Here is a 14,788-nt window from a genome sequence, read left to right on the forward strand (position 1 = left end):
AGCGTGAAGCCGTCAAAATTCTCTGTTATGGAAATAAAAAGGTTATTGCTTAGGCCGATGCTTTGACATCGTCAGGCAGCCGATTCTATACTTTATTGTGTGGCAATAAGGCGTGACAGTAAAAGGTTGGACGACTAACTGTTACTTTTGTCGAGACACAAAGTTCTCGACGGGGGTGAGTTTGCCAATAAAAGAAAGCTGAAAATATCACACCTCGAAGCTATCTATTGTGCTGTTCATTAAACAAAATTATATCGTAAAGCTTGATAAATTGCGAAAATATTCCTGCAAATATTTATGGCTAGCGATATTTCCTCGCTATATTAAGTTGCGGGATTTTAAAAGGTTAATTAACATCTCAATTACGTTTTGGTGTTTATTAATTACTTGTGTTTGTGAAATGTCCGATAAATGAGTGCACTTTGAGACGTGAAATCTGGCTTCATACAAATATACATGTATTATTTCCACAAAAACTGATCAGAACGGATCAATTGTGCAAAATGGATTATACCACAAAATCTACAAACTTTAAGAGAATATTTAAATCTGTTCAAATGTTATGGTAAAATTCTCTAATTAAATAAATACGTACACAATATATATATAAGATTACATTTTATTATTATATTATATAGTATAAGAACATTTATTGATATAGTTCTTAATACTTATTTTAATTATTATTATTATTATAACTTGGCTAAGGCTGAAATTCTTGAGATTTTATCTGATAATTTTTGAAATATGAGATTGTTATGCCATATACTTTCATGTAATTTTTTTTTAATATCCGTTTTGTCGTTTATTTTAGAAAAGGTAGCAAATAAACAGCCACAATCATCCATCCATTCACATTCACAAACTTCCACGTTTATAATATTAGTAAAATAACATAGTATTAGCATGGCTAATACATATTATCATATTATTATAATCTCGAACTTGTACTTATTATTTTTCTTTTTTTTTATACCACGTAGGTGGCAAATAAGCATACGGCCCATCTGATGGTAAACTGTTACCGTAGCCTATGGACGCCTGAAACACCATTTCTTATTACAAATAAAGAAATTAGGTAAGATTTTTGTAAAAACCCAATACGTGTGTATTGCGCGTTTACAAAATGTGCATTGCATTTTCTCGAGCGAAGCAAACATTTTGATAATAATTGTTTGCGCATCAACACAAACAAGTTGTTTACAGAAATGCAGAAGCCGAAGTAATAACAAGGGCTTTCAAATTAGCCGAACAACATACATAGATCTAACTGTTCTTAGATGGTATGTTATTTACTTTGAAACTAGTTACTTGCATTATTTACCTTAACACGTATTGTTTTGTTTCGTCGTGCAAATACAATCTCGGAACGATTTATGTTTAAAACAATGTCTTTTTTAAAACTAACAGAATAAGATGGGAGGTACCACTATACAGTTGATTAGTATTAATAATCATAACAAGCGTGAAAATTCACACAGTCCCAAGATAAGCAGAACTTAGTGTTATAATCACACATTTTTTTCTAAATAAATACCTAATTAAATTATACGTAGAAAACACCCAGTCCAACAACTATATATATACAAATAATCATACTCATCAATACAAATGTTTGTATTGTGCGAGAATCGAACTCACGACTATCGGAGGAAAGATGATGTCTTAAACCGTTTGACTACCGAGGCTGTCAAGGAGAATGTTATAGGAATTAAGAATATAATTATTTGAGAGCAGTTTTCAAAAGGAGTTTTCATCAGGAGGTTGTGACAAAACAAAATGCATGAATGCTAACTGAAAGTAAACTTTATGTGAACAGAAATGTATGTAAAATAGAAGTTCTAGAAAAATAGTTCCAACACTACAATAAAAAAAACTGAATTGGAAAATATAGGACTCTGTAGTGGTCCGGAGACGTACTCTAGGGGGTCGTATAAAGAAAGAAATTGTTTAATTTGCAATTTTTGTTGCATTAAACTGGCGTTGGTCTGATAAGAAATATTATAAATAAAATACTTATATCATATTCAATTTAAATCTGGAATAATAATTTTGTCTGTCATTCTACTAATACGTGAAGCATAAAAATTTGTACCCCTTAGGAGTATGAAATAATAATCATTATAACGATCGTCTTTATTTGTCTTAATTAGTAAATTATATATAATATCGCGCTTTTATAGTTTATATAGAGACGGTGTGCAGAGGGCTAATATTTTTTTATTATGCATTAAAAATACATTATATCAATAAAAAAATAGAGCCCAGAATAATTTTAAAATTTATAATTTCAAGTAATTACAGTAGAATTTCGATCATTTAGCGATCACTAGTAGACATTATTATCTATCCAACTAATAAGCGTATGAGTACAATTAATATATTTTTATTTATGAAGGTTACTAAACAGGAATCAATATTGTTATATCTATACTAATATTATAAAGCTAAAGAATTTGTTTTTTTGTTTGAACGCGATAATCTCAGGAAATTCAAAAATTATTTTTATGTTGGATAGCCCATTTGTCGAGGAAGGCTTTAAGCTATATAACATTTTTTAATGCTCCACTTATTTACATTATTTTTCTTTTCCTTTCTGGTGTGTGTATGTGTATATGTATGTATATATATATATATTTTTGTGTATTTTCTCTATATATTATTGTCTATATATGTCATTGTGACGCGTATTATTTATTGTACCTATTATCACCACTGCGCAATTCCTCTCAGTAACTCAAAGGTTGACTGGAAGAAATCCCTCTTCTGGGATAAGTCCGCCATTGTACGCATGTTTTTTTTTCTAAGTCAATTGTGTCCTTTTATTTATAATATTATTGTACAATAAAGTATTACAAACAAACAAACAAACATTATAAGACCAATAGAAGCGAAGCGTTAGTGAAAAATGTTGTGAAAAGCGGGGAAAACTGTTAGTGTTTTTGTTAACCACCAACCAATATATGTAGCATGTACCAATAATACTACTAATTGAATATACTAGTCATATTTAGCTTAGATTCCAATGCAAAGAGCCTTCTATAAATAGGTGTAAATATTAATTTACATACACCATCTATGCCTCGCCATGATCCTTTTATTACATTTGGGGTCGACGAATACATAGATAAATTAATTACTTATATACTGTGAATTAGATAACATTGTAATATAACATTTCCTCAATTTCTTACATTCCGGGGAAAATGGTTCTGCAGAACGGATACTGGGGTACGGAAATAAGCAAATTGCTATTTGGGGCGACAAGGAAAATGTCGGCAAACACTTGAATGAAATGTCACAGAAAAATGTGTTTTGTAGCTGTTACGAGTCTTACAAGAGTAAAACAAAACGATCCTTTAATTCTACACACATTTAAATAATTTGGGTTATTTTAAAGAAAGTTAACAATTGTATTACCCATGTTATTTTCCATGGGCGCAATTATTATATTACGCTAATTGCAGTAGGATTATTAATAATTGATTTTCTGTTTGTGATAGATACAGCGTTATAAATATAATATCTATTCGTTCTCCTTCCTTAAGTATCACTTTAGATTATAACGAAACAAACTACAACTTCATCTGCATTCAGATTGACTTTGTGCAAATTGGGATTTAGTATTCAAAAGTATTTATTATTGTATGCTATTATTACTATGTATATATTCATGCAAGTATTTTTTTTATAGTGCCAATTTTAACGTCCTTGTAAACAGTAAGTAATCCTTACTTAAAAAAATAGAAGCAATGTATTATCAAGAGATAGTATTGAGAACATAATTACAAAAGGCCAATAGTATTTATCTCCCAGATTACTATGATTCTATTTTATATCCTCAGCACTCTTATTGATTGATGTTATTTTTCTTCGCTCTTATTTTTCAAGTAATGTTCTCCTAATGACAATAATTATTTCTCAGCACAATACAACAATAATAAATAATCAATACAATTGAACAATTATATTGCCACACAATTATGTAATTTTCTTTTATTGCACGTTCCAGTGTATTGTTTGTATTGTGTCCGAAATTTCTGAGGCCATTGTTCCTATATCTGCGGTGCAGTGGCATAGAAAATTGGCAATAAACTTTGAAGCCGAGGGGACCTCGGCCCGTGGACTGAAATGGCAAATGCGCTGCATGCCCTGCCGCAGGCCTGCAAAGATGCTCCATGTTATATAAGGTAATTTCAAGTTAAGTATGTACAAATATTTCAAGGGCTGGCACAAATAAGTTAGACAAAAATGTTTTTAAAGTTTCAAGTATCGGAGTTATTACACAATACCGATACTACATGCATTTTAAAATAGTATCATTCCATGACATACACGTACTTAAACAAAATAACATTGACTTTCAAATTATTAACTTAAGTGGGTATAGGTAAAATATTTTAACTTTAACATAGAACGTAATTAATATAATTTCATATTATTTTTTACTTTCACATATTATTTTATTTAAGCCAGGCCTGAGATCTTCGTGTAAGTATTGTTAAATACTTGACAGGAGATCCCGCTGTACTAGGATTCTTGTTATAATTCCACATATATACTTAAAGATAGTTAAATATTAAACATTTCTATAACAATTTTGTTATATTTTAACAGATACACAATTTAAGGATACATAATTCATATATATGATGTGTGTGTATGGTAATAAAATAATCTATTTGGTTAGATAGTGATAAAAATGGGTTGGTCAATAAATAGATAAAATATATGACCAGCACACAAAATAATATAACATAATAAAATTATTATAAGCACAAGGAATAACTTAAAAAACACTAAGAAAATTATCCTAATATTTAAACGGGTAAACGAGTTAATGCCTTAGCAGACGAAGTCGCATTAAATAATCTAGTCTAATGCAATTTATTGAACTTGTTTATAACTTATGTAACATGATCGACAAAGTAGAGCAAGCATATGACAGGTTATTGTTTAAATTTTCAATTGGATCTCCAGCAACTTCACCGTGATGATGAATGTGCATTCGTCTGAAATTAGATGACAAACTGACGGGGTCCCAAGTTTGATTAAAATATGAATAATATATGAACTTGATCGGGATAAAGAAGCAATATTGAACTTAGAAGTCATACTTGCAATTATGACATATTGAGGTACATACTTTTAGCTCTTTTATGATTATCGATAATTATAGATAGCCTCGGTAGTCAAGCGGGTTAGCATGCCGCTTTCTTTCGAAGGTCGCAGATTCGATTCTTGATACAAACATTTATAATAGTCTATGTCTAGGTTTTTTATGTACTTACAAAAAAATAAGTATTTTTGTCACTTGTTTAGTAGCCATAGATGAGATGAGAAGATGGCCCTGTGTGTATTTGAAATAATTAACAATAAAAAACGGTCGCAGTGAGTTTAAATTAATCGTGAGTTTAAATATGAAAATAAAAGTATATATTATAATTTTATTTCAACTTATATATAATGTGAAATCTTTGGCAAAATTCTGCTGACACTGACACTTTTTCTTACTAATACGGTTTGAACCAATATTGTGTGTTTGAACCAACCAGTGTTGATACCAAATTTATAACAAAGGTCGCAATAAAAGTAGTTGTTCAGTCCGTGATCTTAATAATAGGTTGGCTGCGTAAATCATGACCGGTAATTCTACGTCTTTTTGTGTGCCGATCGTAAATAAATGTGAGTGGTTCCGTAAATGGCCACGGAGTGGCGCCACTGGACCGTATCCGCCCGCTGCTCTTCACGACCCATTCACAAATCAGGCAGAACACTCTAGTGCCATTGCAGCGAGGTTTCTTTTAAAAAAATAATAACGTTTTAAAAGTAGAATTAAATTTTGATAAAGTTGAAGAGCGGTTTTTGAACAGGATGTATAAGTAGGTCCTGAATATTATATTATAGACTTATAGATTAGATACTAGCTAACCCGCGCAGTTTCGTCTGTATCACACTTACTTTACATTTACCATTATTTCTCGCCCCATTTGAATGAATGAAAAAAATGAATTTATTTTGTACATGATTGTGGCCTAATAAAATTTATTATTATTATTATTTACATAATCTCTTTTTAAATTACAGCCTATGTATTATAAGTTAATTGTACCGATGCACTGTTTAATCAAAATCAGTTCAGTAGTTTCTGCGTGAAAGAGTAACAAAATCCATCCATTATCTATCCATCCATACCCACAAATTTTCGTGTTTATAATATTAGTAAGAAGATTATATAATTTTGAAATAAAAAATTATATAATCTTCTTAATATTTTATAAATGCATAGAGATAGGTAATATACAGATGGGCGCGTGAGGAAATGGTTAATTGCACAATGTACAATCAGGCAATTTCTAGCATAAACAAATACAAAGCTAAAACCCTTTCACTTATACAAATGGACTCATGAATACAAATGCAACGAAAAAATTAAAAAAAAAACTCGCGACCAATTGAATGCAAATATCTGTGTTGAAAAAAACTTTTTGAATTTCTTTGATACAGACATTGTATTTTTTGTGAATATAATCTTTAAAGCATTAAAAACGTTTTGGACATTAATTCTTTAGTTTTAGTTTTATATTATATTATACTTTTGTTTTTCTTCCATTTTTCTATGACCTACATATGATGATGTAAGGTCATAGAAAAAATGCTGTTTTAGGTTGACTGGAAGAGAAATCTTTTAGATGTACCTAACTCCTCCTTTCCCCTTTCCTGATAATATTTCTAATATGTATTTAATTTTTTGTATATAATAGAGTAATAAACAGTATATAAAAACCCATATAGGTCGATTTTTATCATAAAAAATGTTTATAATTGGACCAACCAAGTTTCGAGACTGGCTTATTAGAGGTTGTGTCATATAAACAATTTTTTGCTCCTAATATTTGTATTATAATATTTACATTAAACAACGATCAGTAAATAATGTGAGCAAATAATAAAGAAGAACAAGTAGAGAAAGGCGGGTTTATCGCTTAGTAATTTCTTCCAGATAACGCTTGGTGTAGAAGGATTGTGAGTGTATTAAAGACTAGTTCTTTTCGCGGCCTCGTACGTTTGGTAATCATAATAACAAAAGGGGGTGTAACTATTGTTTGTTTTGGAATAAAACAAACACTGAATATGATGACGTAAAGCTTGCTACTATCAGTAAAAACAGCGTTCATATCGAAACCGTTTCTAGGATTAAATTGCAAGGCAGAGAAAAAAACACAAGTATTCTAAAAAGACCACTTTTAAACCCCGATACCGTACAACGTAAAAACCGCATTCAAATTAAATAATCCATTTTCGAGATTCCACAAACGCGGAGGGATAAAGACGATAATTCCCAAAAAACTATTTTTATATATGCTCGCAAATACAAGGTATATAAATAGTTTAATTGAACAAATATTTAATGTACAGATACGTTTCTTTTACGATTTTATTATATGTTAATGATATGTTGGAAAATTTATAGCATTACGTCTTATATATATATATATATATATATGTGTGGCTGCGAAAACGAGGGTTCATTTAGTAGGATGGGGCCCACGAAATACAGTTTGAAAACAGGAAATAGCTACCGTCACCGTCTCGTCCTGATGCCGCTAGTTATCTGACTAATTACCCATTAAAAGTTTCAACCGTTTCTGCGTTTCCGAGGCCGATGATTAACTAGAATATTCTCTCAAATTAAGCCAATGTTCTCTCGTATCGTTTTGCGGATAACTTGTGCTTAGTTGCTTGCAATCGAATGCTTAAATTCATGAGTTGTCTTGAAATTATCTTATGCTTGCTAATGAAATTAAATTTCCGTATCAAATCTAATATAAAATATATAACCACACGTAAAGTTTACTTATAAAAATATTCCATAATATCATATTCACATAATGAAATTGAAAGTAAAAGACATACTAAATTAAAAAAAAAACACTTATGGTTACATTTTACCCATTAAATTTTGTATTTGATTACGTTTTTACAACAAATGCACCAATGACTTTTCTCGTTTCCGATTTTTAAAAAAATAGTATAAGAGCTAAGATATAGTTATCATATACATATTATATATGTAGAATTCCTGATATATCGACTTTCAATTAAACCTTTCAACTGCGATTTGACACCGCTAACATTACATGTGTCACAAAGGAAGTTACATAGTTTACCAATTTGCTGTTACAACTAACTTTGCTGCTTGTACATTTCACCTTATATCAATAAATCGATCAATCATCTAATTACGACTAAAACTAAATAACATAGATATTATTTATTGATAGAAGCTATTGGAGGAGTCACTTATCACATAAATGGGTATCTACTTTACAAAGGTTATAATAATAATAACAATTCACACAGCGCTACTCCTAAACTAAGCAGAGCTTGTGTTGTGGGTACTAGAAAGCTGATATAAATATTTAGATACACTTTTATGTAATAATGTACATAGAAAATACTCATACTAAAAAAAGAATTCATTAATACTAATGTTTGAATTTTGCGAGGAATCAAAGCCGCGAATATCCGGAAAAGCGATGTACTGAACCGTTAGACCACCGAGGCCAAGCTCCTGGCAGGAACTTGTATGAAGCTTATTATACGCATTGTAGAAAAAAAATGTGTAAAATAATAGTCTAGCTAGTATCCATATATAAGATAGTAAGAATTTTAAAGCCTGGTTTAAATTTAAATTAGTTAAGCACATTATTACCTTTATTAGGGTCACAATTAGTTTTTAATTTATTTAGTACTAGTTGTTTAATGGGTCTTTGCATACACGTAGGCCATCATATCCCACTCCTTTGTTGTTTTATGGAATTGAAATGGAAAAACAGGGCGAAGGTCCCCCAAAAGTGGTAACTTAGATAATCGGTATACAAAACACATTACGATGCTCTTGGTAGCATGAGTTGATTTTCCTGAGAATTAAATTGCTATCTCGGCGATTTTACAAAGCTGGTGGCAGTATTAGTCAAGACAAAGCATACCTTCTCACAGTCCCTCTCCCTCTTGTTGGAATTTCTGAAAATCCTTTCTTACTTAATGCCATGACGGAGTGGATGACGTCACAAATGGAAACTGTTTAAATTTTCACGCTTCTAGAGCCGTCGCAAAGCCGTTTAGGGTGCGTTGATAGATTAATCAGTCAGGACTAGTTTCTCTATTACATTATACAACATACGTAGAAGCTAAATTGATTTCCTCTACTAATAAAATGTTACTGCTATAAAAATATACGAGTGATATTTTATTACATTTTCCTAAGTATATTTGCCATCTCCGCCACCGGATATTAGAGAAGGCAGTGCCATTGAAATTAGTTTACTTATATTACTTACTAGTGTTAAGTTCAAGAATTTGCTATCTATAGACGCCGTCACATATATTAGTACTACTATAAAACTATGAAAGTGATTATGAAGCATCACATAGATTCTGTGTATTTTTTGTTTCTTTTCCTTCAAACTATATAAAAATAAAGTGACTAATAGTAAAAAAAATATATTAGGAAAAGAATATTAGTTTTTATGGATAGAATCAGCTTTCTAGGTTAAGTAGTCATTAAGATAGCATATAACTTACAAAAGTATCAACAAAATCGGACTAATGGGAATATAGATAATTGTGTTTGCATAACTATGAACGTATTCTACGGGTTCTTTTGAGAAAAAAGATAAAACGGAAGTTGTAGTTTTAAATACAAAAACAAATAAAAGAAATTCCAAAAATAAAAATAACATCCAACTATTTTTAATGTCTTGTCACTTAAATAAACCCTATAAATACAATATTGTAATTAGGTAAAATAATGTCGATTATAATACGCTCATGATTGTAGTCGTTACGAGCAATCCTATTAAAACATGTTTAAAATCAATTTACATTGTGTCCATTCCCATTATCTTCTAATTGGATTTTTATTAATTCAATTTGTTGGATAGCACAATCATTTTATAATTTATATTCTCATGACAGTATATAGCTTTTTTTTTTGTGTCCAGGTGCGGTGCAGTACTTGGCTTTTATACCTCTGTGCAGCAAGAATGTGGCGTACTATTTCCTCATTAGGCAAATGAGTACTCACTCTGCTTTCCACTTATAATTATTTTACACGTGAACACGTAGCTAAATTAATTTATGGTCTTATCTTTCTTTTGAGAAACTCTTGAGAATATTTATTATTTTAATTTATAGTTGGTAGGTATGTAATATAGGGAGGAGTACAGAATTAATATTTACAACACAGATAAAAATAATAAATCTATTTTATGGCATTGTATACAACTATTTATATGTATCAGATACACTGAGGTACAGGTATAGAGTACGGAGGTAGACTTTGTTCAAGGTCATCTGCAGAGGTACCTGGCTTACCTATTTCAGCCGCTAAGCAGCTTATAACCTGTCTATAGGTTGATATGAGAGTGAGACTATAAAGTATAGAGGTATGGCACTTTAGTCCTTAGGAATAGTAAAGCTACTCATGGTGCTCACATCATGACGTGATGTTCTGATGCTGCTCATATATATTAGCGAGCGTTCAATTACAGTTACCTACATAAAAAATACTTCGCATTGTATTTCAAGAGATGTTGTATTTTAATTAAAATCAAACATTAAGTAATTCAATTTTAGCGTAATTATTATTACGAATTAATTATAATTCAAATTGTTTCAGAGTGATGATGGAAGTAATAAATATGTCACCCATTCTTTTCTTTTGCAGGAAATCAAAAGAGCATAGTGAGCGGCATTAGGAAGAAAAACTTTAAAGAAACCTTTACTTAACCACTTCGTAAACGATTTTATCACGTCGAAGAAAAAATAAACAAAAAAGAAAAGAACTTCCAAATTTTGATTACAAATAAATATAAAATAAAGCGTAGCTGTTCTGCATTAGTTTTAATTATCAGGTAGGATACAAATTTATAAGCTACATAAATTACTTTGGCCCTAACCAAAAAGTTATTAACTGTATTTACGTAGAAATATCTACTTTACATGCATATGAATAATAATTATGGAGCGGTAAGAATTAACCTTTCCTGATTTGAACTTTATATTCTGGAGTATGAGAAATAGGGTTGTAAAGTTGTAAATATCTTATGAGACCTATATTGTGCAAATATCTAATAAATAAATAAATAAATAAATAACACTGGACAATTAACATAATGCCATTTATCCCCACGGTAAGCCAGAGCTTGTGTTACAGACTAGACAACTAAAATACTTAGATATTTTTGTTTGTCATAAATTTATACATAACATACATAGAAAACACCCAGACCTATACAAACAATCATACTCAAGAATCAAATGTTAGTATCGTGCGAGGAATCGAACCCGCGGCCATTGGAAGTAAACACCGCTTTACTTCCAAATTGCTAGATATCACATCAGAGGCTGTCAAGTCAATAAATACATATATGTATTGGTATTGGAGCAGATACTCTTTAAATATAACTATTGTAATTGGTAGATTTTTTCTCTTTAAACTATGGGTTAAATTAGTGCTAATTTCTAAAGGGTGAACTAATTAACGTTATAGTATATCGTAAGTATACCATAAGCAATATCTTGTATTATATTTAATCTAAAACCTTATATTTATGCCTACATAGAAGAAATTAAGCTATAGTCAATACCATAGAGGCATATAAAATGTTATCGTTACGTTTCATTAAAATCTTTATCGCGAAAACAAATGTACCTTGTTCTACATGGTCGCTGAAACCTAACAATTATTATTATACGAGTATTATAATATTTTAAGATGTTATTAAACAGAAATAATTTTTTTTTCTATAAAAAAATAGTATGTGGCATAGGAGTCAATATAATCGACATAAAATAAAATAGACACATATAATTATCAATTTCGTTATCATGCACACAAAAAATATTAGTCTAAATCTGAAGTTTTTAGCACAAATAATAAATAAACAACATTTAGATGTACATAGTATGTTCAGCACCTAAGTACATATGTAAAATATAGTGCTCGTAGTTTGAACTCTATTGAATACAATATATATATAACAAGAATTACACAGTAATTTTTAATAAATTTATTTATAAAACTTTGATTTGATGCACAAATATAGTCACACTATTGACTGACCATTCTCGTATTACCCGTCGTATCTGCTTGCTTATTGAAACTACGACATGGGCCAGTACGACGTATTTTCTTTCAGTCATCGATAGGCAAACAGTATATTAACAGTTATAGAATTATTTTATGCTGTGAGTCCTGCTCATCTCCTAAAACGATCCACACTTTCACTTCATTTCCTTCCATTTTACTGGAATACAGTCCTGCTTATCTCCTACATAAGCCCTCACTACGGTCCACAGTGTACAAAAGGCAAATCTTTTTACAAACCAAATTGGCCATAAATTTTGCCAGCCAATTCGAGACCGAATCACTTTCTTGTACATACCTATATATTATGTATCGATTATATTTAAATATTGTATCTTCCTGAAGTATCTTACCCGCTAAATACATATGTGTCAAGAATACAATATATATATATATTATTATTTTAGAAAACAACTACATATCACCAAATTCATAGTGATGTACACTCATTATCTAGGAATGAGTTAAATAGACATCTCTATGACTGCATGACACGAGACTTTGTGAATAATTAGAGTACTTGTTCGTTAAGTTGATGCAAATTTGCTAACATTTCAAAACTCGGTTATGCCGAACATAGCGAGGAAATTAGTTGATATACATATTGATTTATAAGAATTATATACCTACCATTAACTGTCTTAATTTTTATGTACGTATTCTATTTATAACATTGTATGACAATAGTTATAAATAAATAAATAACCCCTGGACAATTAACACAGCTCCATCTAGTCCCATGGTAAGCAGAGCTTGTGTTATGAGTACTAGGCAACTGATATAAATACTTAGATATTTTTTTGTAAATACAGACATGGAAAATAACTAGGCCGATACAAACAATCATACTCATGAATTTGTATTCATTATATTGTTTGCACCGTGCAAGGAATCGAACTTGCGAGCATCAGAAACAAAGCGATGTGCTAAACCGAGGCCGTCAAGCTACATGCTATAATTATCGTTTGGCGTTAATGTTTAAAAATATCCAAAATTAAACTGACCCCAAGACAAATTACACAATCATAGCAAATGTAAAAAAAATAAAATACTAAAAAAAGTACCAAGGAGTTTAGAATTTATTATGAAACTCTTATCATTGCACTCTAATAGAATTATAGAACTGTGTAAGAAATACCCGTTTATTTCTATTTCTGGGAGCTAATTAACGTTGTGAGTTTGGTATAGTCCCACGGCTAGTTAGTTATTTATTACTATATAGTACACCAATCCTGATTGATTGACTAATTAATCTTCGATTGTTGTGTTGACGTCACTGTCCTCGCAATTTGTTTCTTGTGACATTTTGGGAAATTACAACAACACTTCTATATTAATATAACATATTTTTTATATAGATGATGGAAAGAATGAGGATGAGTATGTAGTCAGGTCCGTTCGAAGTCGGGGAGGGTAGCTAGTATTATACATACAAATTAAAAAATATCTATAGCTGTTCCCGCGACTTCGTCCGCATGGAATTTAACTTTATTTTTATAAAAAAAAAGTAGCTTAATTTATGCCTTATTACATCAGCTACCTGCCAAAAAAAGTCCCATCAAAATCGGCCCAGCCAGTTCAGAGATTAGCCGGAACAAAAAGACAGACAAAAATAGTAAAAAATGTTATTTTGGTGTATGTACCGTATTCATATTCATATGCATGTAGTAAAAAACGGTTATTTCAATATTACAAACAGACACTCCAATTTTATTTATGAATTTGTACGCTGGAAACAGTAGAATACCTAGAACCTATTTTAATATAATTACTACCATATTCTAACAAATAAATAAATTATTATTATTAGTATAGATTGTCTTATTCTTGTATTCTATATCTGTAAGTTCATAGTGACGAACAGTGAACTTTTATTGAAGTAGCGCCACCTATCAGGAATAAATAACACAACGAACATGGGAAAGCTCACGTAAAGTTGCTCTTGTAAGCACCGTCGGCAGTAAGGTAGCCAAGTCTAAAACCAGTACATTCAGATGGTGGTAGATGGCGTATTAGTAACTTTTAGTAATCTATTCTTTTCAGAGAGAAATATTATAATATTAGAAATTTTAGATGGGGGATAATCCCCCATCCCAGGGCACCCTATATCGCTGGCTTATAACAATATGGTATTAACTTAAAACTTGCATTTTGGAACAGGACTTTAAAATTAAATCTTTAGAATTAAATAAAACTGTAAATGTCATCTATCAAATCAAATCAATAAGTATTTATTCATTACAACATTTCCTTGTTACAACATTTTGTTAGTGTACTTGTTAAACAGAGGTCTAACAATTTGTAACCATTGTAACAGTACTACTGGATAGAAAAGGACTTTACTAACATTAGATTAGAAAAAAAAAAACAAATGGGCCAATGATGCTATAATAAATATAATTATATTATTTAGCATTCTTGACACAACGTTAGGTACCTGCATTCTCTGGTACACAGTTGTAGTGGATAATAATAATAATAATAATAAAAAACTTAGCAATAGCGGACATTCCAACCTGTCGCAATGTTTGCAAAGTTGGTTATCTATTGCCTGGTAATAGATACAGATATCTATATACAGACAGGAGGTACAAGTATTTCTACTGTACAAGTATAAAATATCAACTAAATAAT

The 14,788-nt window shown here is 30.5% G+C and overlaps 1 long non-coding RNA gene across 1 annotated transcript in view; it reads right to left on the bottom strand.

Moving 5' to 3' along the window:
* The window catches only part of LOC131852895 (uncharacterized), a 33,903-nt gene that overhangs the window by 12,527 nt on the left and 6,588 nt on the right, over positions 1-14,788 (bottom strand). The window lies entirely within an intron of this gene.

Source organism: Achroia grisella, unplaced genomic scaffold (genome assembly GCF_030625045.1).
Source record: "Achroia grisella isolate CSIRO2021 unplaced genomic scaffold, CSIRO_AGI_Agris_v1 utg869, whole genome shotgun sequence".
Classification (NCBI taxonomy): domain Eukaryota; kingdom Metazoa; phylum Arthropoda; class Insecta; order Lepidoptera; family Pyralidae; genus Achroia; species Achroia grisella.